A 14,217-nucleotide genomic window follows, 5' to 3' on the forward strand; every position below is an offset into this window, starting at 1 on the left:
GGATGCATCATCCCAAATGCAAAAATCGCAATTTAATTAATCTCTAAATTGCGATTCCTTAAATTGCAATTGCATTTAAGGAATCCCGAATTGAGATTCCTTAAATGCAATGCATGAAAGTTAAAAAATTAGTCATTTCGCTAATAGGAGTAGCAAATTACCACGAAGTTGAATTTGCGAAACTATTGTGCATTTTTCAAAGTTTCATGTTGCGCGCCCACTTGCCCTTAGGGCATGTGTGTGTGCAACATATGTGCAGAGATCAATTTCAGGGGGTGCAACAGGGTCATTTTGACACCCTTGCACCCTTGAAATTGGCTGAGCATTGCTCATGCAATCTCCAATTCATTCCCATGGCCCTATAGGCCCATAGGAATGAATGGGACAGCATTCCTTAATTGCGACTAGCAATTTGCGAGTAGCAATTAAGGAATGTTTAGGAATCACTATTTTTATAGCGATTCCTACATGCATAGGCTTTTTTGATTCCTAAATAGCGATTCCTTAAAAATCGCTATTTAGGAAATGCAAAAGCCTACGTTGATGCATGTGCCAGATAGCGAACAAAGAAGGTCAAAATAAAAAATTATCTTCGTTTGGAACATTCGTTCAGGGAGTAACTCTGATGAATCTAAGGATAAACAAATTTGTTTACTTTATGAACTGAAAATGTTTAGCTGGCAAGTAAGCAACGAGTGGAAAACAGACTTACATTAAATTCTAACTGTGGTTTGAAAATTATTTTTTAGGTGGCTAAGTAAGGTCTGTGGAAGAAATAAAAATGGGTTAAGTTCAAATTTACATTTTGAAACCACATGTGTGATAGCTTTATATGCACCACCGGCATCAAAACCCTTACGTGTGCTCATGCGGTTGAAGCGGAAACGTGATTCATTTTAAATGTATCCTATTTCAATTCAGTGAGAGCTTTTCTCTAGCTTCAGTCAATGAAACAATGTTGCCTAACGCTTTGGGGCTCTGTTGGGCGGAAAGGAAACACGCTGTTAGGCTCACTGTCAATTTTGTTGCAGTTTGAAAAGGCGTCTGGATCCGGAGGAGTTTTACATTACTCAGGCTCGATTCCACGCATATTCATCTCGCCGTATCAAGCGCCACTTATGGAAGCCGCAATTGAGAAATGGGACGATTTGACGGATGAGCATGGTGCAATCTCCTGGGAGCACTTATCAAAGGAAACCAACAATCATTTGTCCAGATTTAAGTACTTCCAAATGTCATGATGGGCTCAAAGTCAAGTACTTAGTGGCCCGAATACCTGGGAGACGGCACTATGTGGCAACCCTCTACAAAAAAAGAGATCACTAAATGGTACTAGATGTTGGTACAGGAGGAAGACCGATATAACATACCTCTGGAGGGAAAGTGGACAGATGAGCTACTCGACTTAACATCTCTGAGGCAAGTATCTTTGAACATGGTATGGTTGTTTTTTAAATATGCTCCATTAAAGAAAAATCATCTTTTTACTTTACATAGAGTATACTGATCCCCCATGAAAATATCCAGAATAGGAGACGAAATCAGGTGTTGCCCAAAATGTGGATTGGCCAAATCAGATGATGTGCACATGTTTTGGCAGTGCCCAGTTGTTCCTGTTTATTGGCTAGAAGTGGGTAAGATATTGATGGCTATTTAGAAAAGGAAGATAGAGGTAAGCCTTTCTTTGATTATTTTTGGGATTTTGGATAATGTTGGCTTTATAGGAAGAATAGAAAACCAACCCCTATAGAAGTGGCCTGACATCCGCTACTTTGCCCCTCCCCTCCCACCGCGATCCTGCCTCCCTTCCAACCCAGACATAATGCCTCCCATCTCACCTACCTACACCAACCCCAACGCCCCCACTCCCACCTACCTAAAACCGCACAGCCCAAACTCCCTCTCAATCAGTTACCCCCTAACCTCTCACCCAAAGCTAAAAAAAACTTCATACACAAATTGATTAGACAACTCCAGGAATCACTTTTCGTGGACATCTATCACTGCTCCTCCAAAGGACAGATAAAAATAGATTTCATCTGCCACACGAAAAGAGATGATGAGTGGAATTCCATCCTTTACTCTCAGCTCCATATTGATAAAACCACTAACACTCCCCATAGCTGCAAACTGACTATCCCATTGCCTAACTGCACGCTGCGGAGTGGGAACACCTCTGTGACCCCCCTCTCGAATCAGATACTGCGACCTAAAATAACTAGAGACACCGTGTCCTCGAGTGAAGCAGCTGATCTCACCTCCTCGTATGACACCATACCTACTGGCACCCCAATCCAAAATTCAGGTGATCACTGGATTCAGAAGAGACCACTCACCCCTGAAATCTCCTCGCCCGACCTCTCGCACTATCATCCCCATGGCCCCCCTAACCAAAAAAGAGGAAAGCTCCACCAATTGCATGCTCATAAACTGCAGTTCAGCCACCAAACATGCCACTGAGCTAGTGGAGTCCATCCTCTCCCATGACATAGACATAGCCTTTATCACAGAGACCTGGCTAAATGACTGCTCGTCACCAATTCTAGATACCCTCTTGCCCCCAGGCTTTGCAATTATCAATAAAGATTGAAAAGACCAAAGAAGCGGGGGTGTAGCAATCAACCATAACAACAACATTTTCGACACCTTCAACTATAACACCTTTGAATGCTTAACTGCTAACATTATCATCAGCTACAACAAAACACTACACTGCAATCTCCTATACCACCCTCCTGGCAACACCCCCGCATTCACCGGGCACCTATCTGACTTGATTGCCCACTACTCGCTCCGTGACGCCCACAACCTTATTCTGGGCGACCTCAACCTACACTGGAATGAAGAAAACAACTCTCTAATCCAAAACGTGAACGAGCTACTTCACAGCAACAACCTCACCCAACACTGTGGAAATGAAACCCATAACAAGGGCGCAACCCTAGATGCCATTATTGCCCAACGTGACACGGTTACGATTGACCACATCCTTCCTGTTGACTGGTCCGACCACCACTTAATCCTATTCCACATCACTCTACTGATCCTATGCCTACCTCCCACTCAAGACCCCCCAGAATGGTCGAGAAATCTAACACAGATCAATATGGCCGACCTGGAGGATAGGGTAAACTTGCTCCTTCCTATCGTCACACACAATCTCCTAACCACGGAACGCACCTCTCATTACAACACATCTATGACAACCATCCTAGACAAAGTAGCCCCCCTGAAACTAAAACAAACCAGGAACATTCCATCCAGATCCTTGCTCAACATTGAAAGAAGACAACTAAGAGCCACAGAAAGACTTTGGAGGAGCAATCCCTCCTCAAGCCTCCATGAGCAACTCAAAGCAGCCTGAAGGAAATACAAAAAGCACATCAGTAACGAAAAATTAACTTTTTTCTCCAACGCAAAAAACAGGCCCAAAGAACTTTTTAATATCATCAGACCGCAAACCTCCAAGCCTCCTGCTACCTAAGTTCTGGCCTCCAAAGACCTGTGCAACAACTTTGCCAACTTCTTCAACAACAAAATCACCAAGATTGAGCTCTCTCTAGACATTAACCTTAATACCTCCCATGAAAACCCGACCTCAGAGTCTGAAGACAGCTCTCGCAGGCTCCCCTCGAAAGCCTGGGAATCCTTTAACTATATCCCAAAGTCGAGATTATCAAACTGATCTCCAACTCCAAACCCGCATCTCATGTCCTAGATCCTATTCCCTCCCAACTGACCAAAAGCTGGGACCCTCCATAGCCCCGTATTGGTGCAAGATCATATACAGCTCCTTGAGAACCGGCGTCATACCAGCCTCCCTCAAATTCGGCCAAGTCACGCCACTACTGAAAAAACCAGGCCTTGACACCAACGATCTGAACAACTTCAGATCTGTCTCCAATCTCCCTCTCCTTTCCAAAACCCTCAAAAAATGTGTTCTCCTACAACTGACCCAACACCTGGACAACATCAACTTTCTAGACCCACACCAATCAGGCTTCAGAAAAGGCTGTAGCACAGAGACCGCAATACTCAACATCATAGACGATATCCACAAATCACTAGATAATGACAAATGCTGCCTACTTATTCTCTTGGACCTTTTGGCAGCATTTGACACAGTTGACCACAACCTACTCATTAAGGCTCTTCAAGAAAGGGTAGGTGCAGGTGATGTGGGCCTACAATGGTTCTCCTCCTTCCTACACAATAACTCCCAAAGTATAACAATTACACCTTTTACATCTGACCTTCCCCCCCGTCAGCAGAGGTGTTCCCCAAGGCTTAGTGCTCTCGCCCCAACTGTTCAACATATACATGGAACCCCTCACTACCCTACTCAAAAAAGCCAACATTCCCTTCCACCTCTACGCTGATGACACCCAGATCTAACTAGAAACCTCCTCCATTGATGGCATTCAGAGACTCAACAACGCGCTAAAAGAAGTCCAACACTGGCTATTAAAAAAACACCTAAAACTCAACCATGACAAAACCAAAATCCTCCTTTTCTCTAACAATCAAGAAAACCCCCAGTTTGCAGAATGGCTAAAAGCAATTGATAAGTGAAAAAGGAGAGGTACCCCTTAACTGAAGTCAAGGGAAATGGGGTTCACCAACCAATATAAAACAGAGATTCCCTTGAACAAGGTCATGTACATAAGCACCATAAGTGGAAAAAAGCAATAACTATAACAAGTAAATCTAGAGTAAAAAACTGACAACATTTATTGTATACAGTAAAATTAAAAAAGCAGATAACATAGTAAGCTGCTTGACATAGGTTAAAATAATTATAATAATAAAATAACAATCCCACATCCAATATTGACCAGCAATATTGCTAAGAACAGACAGAAAAATAGTAAGACATACAATTTGTGCAATACAAGGTCTGTGTTCTGATATTCTTTTTAAGGCACCGGTGTAATGCACTTTAGGATTGTACTGTGTCAACAACAGTGTCTGAGCCTCGAATCACACTGTACTAGGGCGTCAACGCGTTTTGGTGGTTTGTTGAAATTCTATCCACCTTTATCAAGACAAAGAATCAGTTTCTGTCGTAGTGTACATATGTTCCTCTTAGGTGCGAAGGACCAATCTATAGTGATAGTGCAGACGTCCTCTGTAATGACGTTATTACTCAAACCGCGGATGTTCATGAACAATTTTCAAGCTTGGTCTATATTAATGTTCCTTATCCGTAAATTGTTAAAAATTTACAGCAGACTGAGCCGAGTTTGGTATGACATATGATTCCTTCTGTAGTGGCTTCTATTTGTGCCTTGCTGATAAGTCTACCTGTTAAATTGGGTGGCAGTATAGTGCCGAACTTTCTTGGTACGCTTCTCTGGTCGTAATCATTCAATGCACATTACGACCAGAGAAGCGTGCAGCCGACAGTAGATGTAGAGGGAACGAATACTCACGTCTCTGGGGCATGACTTAGGCGCCTCTGGTCCCACACAACGCGATTGAAAGTAAAGCGCCGTGTACCAAGAAAGTTCGGCACTATACTGCCACCCAATTTAACAGGTAGAACACATCTCATCCGCACTCAGAGAACTAAAATGGCTACCCATCGAAATGCGGGCCAGCTTTAGAACTGCTTGCCTCACGCACAAAGCCCTGCACATATGGAAACTCGACTACCTAGCCTCAAAACTCAAGAGAGCTGGTCAGACAAGAAACCTCAGGATCTCTAACACCCTTCTTCTCATCCCCATGAAAACATGCAAACAAAAAACCGCTGCACGATCCTTCGCTGGAAACGCGCCCAAAATCTGGAACTCCATCCCAATAGACATCAGAACTACCTCTTCTTTTATCAAATTCAAGAAACTCCTAAAAGACCTCTTCCTCAATAGTGCCTTCCTGAACCGGTAACAGCTGCCGATGCGCACAAGCCTGCACTCTGTAGCATCTTGACACTGTGATACTCAAACCTACCTCTTCCCCGCTCCCCTCCTCCACATTCCCTCCTCCTTTAAAGAGGTTCAACCCAAGACTTCATGCACCCATCGAGGTTTCCCAGGCCTTCCATACCTCAATGTCGCACAGCACTCGGGGACCTCAGAAACAAAACTATATACCATGATCTATTGTATTCCCATCAAGGATTATCAGGACTTCCTTACCTCAAGGTTACACAGCACACTGTGACCTCCGAAACTATAATATATACCATGACCTATTGTATTATCCTGCAAAAAAAAATATGTTGTAAAGCGCTCCGATACCCTCGGGTCTTGCCAGCGCTAAATAAAACTTCTCAATAAATACATAGAGCAGCTTTAAATAAGTCTAACCATAATTGTACATAGGGAAATATGCATTAACTGGGTCTCTAGCAATTGTTCCATCTTGTGCAGCTTAGCTAAGGGTGGCTAGGCGTTTTAGTAGGTTGGACTGCATCAATGGTTCAGCGAAGAGAATTAGCACTTGGGAATCCGTTGTACTTTTAATTCCAATCCAATTAGAGAATAAGAGGTCAACGGTCCAAGGATTAAGACTCCCACATCCATGGAGAGGTAAAGTGGGAGTAACCTTACTATCTCTAAATAAGGGCTGAATGTAAGTGCAATAGGGCAGGAACATCCAGCAGGATGTGGTTACCAAGTCCGATTCCAAAACCTGATCACACCATAACTATTGCTTTTTATTGGATTGCCACATTTTAGGACTAAGAAATAAAAATAGTACTATTCTGGATTCACATATGAATAGGAGAATAAACTGAGTTAAGATATAAGTGCGAGGTACTACTGTTGGACATGAAGTGCTATTTGTCGGAGGATTACTTCTACCTCATAGTTACCTAAAGTGAGGAGATGAGGCCAATAAATGTATTTAAAGTGTAGATATTACTTTGATTCAAACAGATAAGTCTTAACCATGTACGCAAATGGTTCCCACATCACTAGTGGGCTCAGGAAAGTTCCAAAGTTTATAATTAAGCAGTTTTTATTGTAAATGTAATGTAATGTCAATTTATCAACAGCCCACACTTAATTATGTACATTAAGATGTCAATAAATATGTTTTTATATTTTGAATTAAAGTGCATTATGCATTCATTATGTATGATCATACATGTTTTCAATTTTTGTGACACCTTTCATTAGGTCTTCAACCTTCTGATGACAACATGGATTCCCCTAATCAGACTGCTATCCTAACAGAACATTTGAGATTTAAAAGCAATCAATTCAGCTATATAAAGTAGATTTTATATCATATGTTCACAGGTCCTAGCACATTAAAAAAAAAAAATTGAACAATCCACTGTGTTTCTTCTTATTCATCAGAGGTGTACACATAATTCTGCATGACTATTGTGTCCATCAGTGGTTCTGTCCCCAGTGAGATGATCCCTGATTTAATTCTCCATAATGTAAGTTCACAATTGCCACCTCTTCCATTTGGTCTAACATGTTTGATAACATAATGCTTCAGGCTCCTGGTATTACTCCCATGGCGTTTCCAAAAATACTTACTGTTAGCAATGGGGGTCTCTAGTAGGCAATCACTTGCACCTTTGTCCATGTAGGGACCTTTCTTCCTGGTCAAGGTAAGGGGAATATACTTCTAAAATAACCCCTGCTCACCCCCATGGCAGCTTGGCACAAGCAGACAGGCAGACAGTCAGAACAGTGTCTAAAGCATTTGTGTACACAATGGACGCCACACCAGTTTGCAAAAATGCATACTCTTTATCAAAACCAAACAAGACAAAAATTATAAAAAGCCAAAATACAGTAATCAAAATATGACTTTTAAAAGGTAGAAACAGTTATGTCCTTAGCAAACTATAGTTGTGACACTTTCAACACAAAGTACCTTGGGTGCTTCACAGTCACAAACAAAAACAACCGCAGGGAAGATGGTGTGTTGGTTCCTTATGCCCAGGGAAGGTAATGCATCAGTTCCTTACTTCAGGGGCAGTGTTCCTTACTCCCATGCAGGGGCAGTGATGCGTCGGTTCCTTACTGAAGGAGAGGTGATGGGTTGGTTTCTTACCATGCGGGGAGGTTTGCATCGTTTTTTTTCTGCGGCCCGGTGTTCTTGTAGACTCGGCGACCCAGTGCGATGTGTAAGGATCGGGATGTGTCAGTTCTCAATGCGGAGGCACAGCGCTGCGCTGGTTTCTTCAACCGTGTTCCCATGATGGATTGGTTCTTGCAGCCGCACAGCAGGGCCTCCATCGGAATTGGTGCAGTGAACTCGGACTTTGTAGGTCGTGCACTCGATGCGGCGTCCAGAGATTCCTGGAGCTGTGGGCAGGCGCTGAGCCGGTTTCGTCAGAGATGCATCAGAAACAGGTGCAGATGCGTTGTGCTTCTCGTAGTTTCATTACTTTTCCAGTGCCCAACAGCAGGAACAACCTCCAGAAGCACAACTCAGTCACATGCACCTCTTGGCAGGTCAGACCTCCCAGCAAGGAAGTTCAGGGGAGCTGATGGCGAAGTCTTTGTATCCCTGAAACTTTAAAAACACGAGACAAGCTCTACTTCAAGCCCTTGGAGATCTTCCTCAAGCAGGAGACACAACACACAGCAAAGACTTTATCCTCTCCCTGCTAGAAAACAGCTAGTGCAGGCTAACCCCAAACAGCACACAGCAAACGGGCAGTACTTCTTCAGTTTCTCCTGCTCTTCTCCTTGGTAAAGGTTCCTCTTGAATCCCAGAAGTAATCTTAACGGCTTGGGTCTGGGCCCCACTTTTTTTAGCAAAAATTCCTTTGTTTTCTGGTGTCAGATAAGCTCTTTTCTCAGCAAAAAAACAGTTCTGTCCTCTATCGTGCAGCTTCCTGGCAGGAGGTGGAGACAGCATTGTCCAAGGTAGACCAGGCCCATTCAGGTGTGAAAGAAATCTCATCCCATTACTTTGAATGGAGCCCAGGTCTATTCATCCCAGCCCTGACTCACCCTGGAAAGGCAGGACACACCTCACCCCCCAAGTGGCCGTCTGAACAGAATGTGCATCCCCAGCCCCTGTCGCTCCAAATCCAAACGGTCAATCACAAACCTAGCAGAGGCACACAGGGGGGCTAAGCACGAAAATTTCTACTTTCTAAAAGTGGTATTTTTAAACACATAATGTAAAAATCATCCTCACTAAAAGATGCATCTTTATATTCTGAGTTCAGGCATAATAAACTTGACCTTCCTATCTTGTCCCAATGGGAAGTTATATTTATAAGATGTTCGAAATGAACTCTCATTCTATCCTATGGGTCAGATAGCCTTTCAATAGTGAAAAAGGAAATTGGCAGTATTTCACTATCAGGACATGTCCTACCTCTCACATACACTGCACCCTGCCCACAGGGTTACCTAAGGCCTACGTGAGGGGTGACTCACATGTAAGAAAAGGGAAGGTTAGGGCCTGACATGTGAGGGCACTTGCCAGGTCGACATGGTAGTACCAGACTGCACACAGACACTGCAATGGCAGGCCTAAGACCCTTGTGCAAGTCTGCTTGGGCGGCTAGCACAATTGGTGCTGCAAGCCCAATAGCAGCATTTGGTTTACACGCCCTGGGCACACACATTGCACTGTACTAGGGACTTGACAGTAAACCAAATAGGCCAAATATGGAATCACTAATCCATGACAAAAATTTACAGAGTGAGCTTTTGCGCTTTGGCACTGAAGAGCAGTGTCAAAGTGCCCAAAGCATCTAGACCAGCAAAAATGAAGCCCACACACAGTAAAAACACAGGGGGCAAAGGCAAAAATACAGGGGAAACCCACACCAAGGATGCCAGGTCTAACACTTACCTATTGGATATGAGAAGTCAAGATTCTTAACAGCTTACAGGTATTGTAGGATCCTAAGTTTCATTTTATTTACTGTACTTCCTACATATAGTTTGACATTCCAGAACATAGACTACAAACTTGCTCTCACATGTGATGTGTTCTTTCATTTTTTTCCAGCTTTCCATTATGTAGTGAGTAAGTGGTTTTGTTGGTATCATTTGTGCATGCTTTGCGCACCTCGAGAAGCCTGGTTAATTAAGCCAATTGGTTTCATTGTGTTTTCTTCCTCAGATGTGAGGTGACCTTGTGTGGGCAGGTCTCCCAAAGATGCCATTTTTCTAGAGGTCATGCTGTGATGTTCCGACAGAGCAGTTCTTATGGTATCATCTAATTTAGGGATTCTCCAGTTCCTTTTGAATATTTGTCTCCATTCCTTGTGTTTACAATTAAAATACACAAACACTCGGATTCTGTTCTCTGTCTATGATGGTTTCCTACGAGTTATAAGCAGTTCTTCTCTAGGTAGTTTTTATTTCTATAGATATATTTCATGCCAGCGGCCTGGAGAATATTCAGAAGGCTGTGCTTTTGGCTATTATAAAAGGTATTTCATTATTTTTCTCGGATATTCTTTATCCATGCTTGCTTGCCCTAATATGTCATTTGAGTGATAAAACATTTTCACAATGCAAGGCGAATCTGAATTTTTTTAATGTTTTGATTTAATTGTATTTTACTGTTGGCACAAGCTATCTGGTTAGACAGAGCCACGTACACTATTGTAAAAGCGAGGCAGGCACCTGAAACTCTCAAGACTAGAATTTTAAAACACAACTTATCAACACATAAATGATCAAAAAGACATGAGAAGTTAATTCTAACTTCCAGTGAAGAATCGTCAATACCCTTGTATCATCATCAGCACACTCTAATATGTCTCCCTTGAAAATCCAGGGCCTTAATTCGCCCATGAAGAAGCATGCTCTGCTTAAAAGGTTAGCTATGAAAGATATCAATATAGCCATATTTCAAGTAATACATCTAAAAATGGAAGCCATGAAATATTCAAAGTCCTTTTGGTATCCTGCACAAATTCATAACAATGCTATTACCAAGACAATCTTGTTAGAAAGAGGGACACATTCTCACAGAAAACATAATCTGCCATAGAGATTATAAAATTATGTGCATTAGAAGCAAGGCTGAAAATAGTTTGATAAATATTAGTATATATGCCCTCAATGAAGGGAAAGAGAGGTTATATGCTGCCATCTTCCTTAAGTGCCCTAATTATATGAAGGGGAATAAATTCAAATATAGACCACTCTACAATTTCCCTACCCTTCCCATCCACCCCCAAACAGTTACACAAGATGTTAGATATTCGAAGAATGCAACAACTTATCAAGAAATGTTTCACATTTAATTCTAATGTGTGCAATCATAGATTAGAATAGATGTTTATAGTAAAAATCTTGCTGGCTTCATTGCTGGAGGAGTCATAGACAGGTTCAAAGGATTTATCAGAGCACTCTCAATATTTATGGATCTCCTTTCATCAACATTCAGAAAAGTCCCACAATGAATAATTCACAGAACTATTTCAAGAACCGACAGTAAGTAATAACATAAGCTTTGGAATATTTTTTTCAATTAAACTCAGAGCTGCTGGTAGTTTGGGATGTAGTTTGCCACGCAGTGAAAGCAATCATGAAAGGTGACTTACCATCACAAAACGGCTACATTTGATGCAAAAGAAATGAAGACAACATTAGAAGTCCAAATAAAATGAATCGCAAGCAAGATGGTTCCAGAACTTACACATATTGGACTACCACAAGAGGAAAACAAGACCAAAGAAAATATTCCAAATGGGGGCAATAAGCAGACTACTTTTAATACACAACATAATACATTGAAGAGTATGAACCACATTCAGCGGTGGAGAATAATAGATGGGGGTTTATAACACATCTACTGATAATGTTGGACTTTTCTGTGATTATTATTCCTCATATATATCTCAGGGTTGTGTTAAGCAACTGCTTGACACATGCCTCACTGATTTTACATTTCCCAATATTGACCAGTATGAATTCGGACAACTTGAACCCATTATGACAAAAGCCCAATATCACAAAAGCAGGGAGAAAGTCCACCTTGAATCTAACCTGTGACAAAGCAACAGGAATTGGAATCTTTATAACGTTATTTCATAGACCCTTTTCCGACCTTTTAGTAAATCCTCTGATTGTTGTTTTGCAACAATATTACAATGTTCGAATCTGCCCTCAGCTTGTAGTTGAAACCGAACAAAGATCCGACCATAAATTATAAGATTCTCATAACAAAAAGTGATGAAGTGATTTTAAACCTGTATAACACCTTTTCCAGATTAAAAGATTTTTAGAACAATGCATGTTAGTTTTCAGATGGAAATAATTAAACGAAACAACAACATGTATCCATCCTGAATATTCCGCCCTGAGGTTCCAAATAACTTAACACAGTGGCTAGGCTAAATAAATCACACATGCGACATTGTCCCTGATAGCAAATTTGGTGCAAACCCTTCATGGTATCAATTGCTTTCTGATACTTCTGCTTATCGGAAAGACACATAATATATTGGCACAGCAGTGCACCCAATAAATATATAAATAAGACAAAAACAGTGCAATAGAATTGTTGAAAGTTAGTCTGTCTTCTTTATTTTGATTCTCAAACTTTTTATCTCTCCTTTCTATATAAAGGAGCAGTTACAGCCGAAGCCAACGCGTTTCATTCTAAAGCAAGCTTCATCAGGACTACTACTATACATAAAAGTATACATATAACAACCATAAATACATAAATGTATACATATTCTAAAAAAACATCAATATCTACAAATCCACACCCATCAGTCGCTAGTGTGCTGTCATAACATTACATACGTTCTTATATTCGAAAACAGCATCACAAAATATCAAAAAGAAGAGAAATACAAAGCTACATTATTATTGTACAGTCACTGGTACACACTAATGGGAGGAAAAGTACATATGGGGTTAACCTCCTATACCGTCTTATTTCAGACACAGTATATTTCCTTAGCAAGTCCGAATGGAAAATATAATTTCTCTTATACGAGCACACATTTATGGCAATTTATATTTTCCAAATTTACCACATGAAGGAGTAAGGGGCATAATTGTTGTAGAAACAGTCAGGAAAGCAAATACTTTTTAGGCTTATGCTATGTTTGGAAAGAAAGTCATCCTTTATGGAAGAGGAAGCCTCAAACACATAATAGTGTCATGTTTCATCATCAGTATCCTCTTCCCCACCCTGGTAGGCGAAAACCACCAAGGCGGACTCAACCTCCTCAAAGACTTAAATGGAAGGAGGGAGTTCTTGGATAAGACTAACCTGATAAAGTCATGATCCAGATCTTATTAAAAATGCCTTGGCATTGCCACTTTATTACCTTTTTTCAGAGGTACACCATATATCTCTAAAAACAATTGTGAACGAGTATAGAGAGGACAAGGGCTACAACCTATGCCTCATGTCCTATTTTTTTAATATACCCTAACTATAGCCCTTTCTTCTAATACAAGAGATTTTGGGTCCAGGCATCAGTGTAATTAATCAGCGCAATCAAGAAGAATATAATACATTTAAGCAAGGTTTGCTTAAACCTAATATGGTATGTATTATTGTTTATCTCTTTAATTGATACCGGATTTAAAATACAACATTGTTTGATGTCCGGAGACAAACAAATGACAAAGCTATCAGACATTCAATGGCAGATGATTAAAATCCTGGTTCTAAACTAGGTCACATATTCACTTATATATTTAATGATTGGAAAGTTGTGGTTAGAGATGTTGCTTCGGTTGCTATGAGTGCAGGGTGGGTCAGCTGTCGCTTCTTTCTTCTCAAAGCAAGTACTGGAGGCATTAACAAGCTTTGGCATTTATCTCATGAGGTCATCAAGCAGCTACTCCACTTGATGTTAACATGTGTAAACAGAACAATGGTATAATCCTATCTTTGTTTTTGTGGAATGCTGTCATCTGCTCAAATTGGTGTATTCAGCAGTTATACAAGGGTTCTTACATAAATAGTGTAAGGGTGTGCAGAGAGTGACAAATGAATCATGCACATTTCAATGCACGCCCTGCACACTGACACTTCAGATTCATGTAGGTGCATGCAGTTTTTTAAATGAACTTATAAGTGGTTGTGGAAAAGCCTTCCATCAAAATCGCTTTAGCAAGTGCATATTCTAAATAATCTGACTAGATTTTGTATTTCTGAATGATGCTTTGAACCAGTAAACGTGTTTTTGTCTCAATCAAATGTGAAAAGAACATATTTAGTGTATTGCTATGGCAAAAGTCCAGATGACTTTTAAATGATTTTTGGAAGTATAATTACAATTTTAGTTATTAGCATTAT

This window comes from Lissotriton vulgaris, chromosome 7 (genome assembly GCF_964263255.1).
Source record: "Lissotriton vulgaris chromosome 7, aLisVul1.2, whole genome shotgun sequence".
In the NCBI taxonomy this organism is placed as follows: domain Eukaryota; kingdom Metazoa; phylum Chordata; class Amphibia; order Caudata; family Salamandridae; genus Lissotriton; species Lissotriton vulgaris.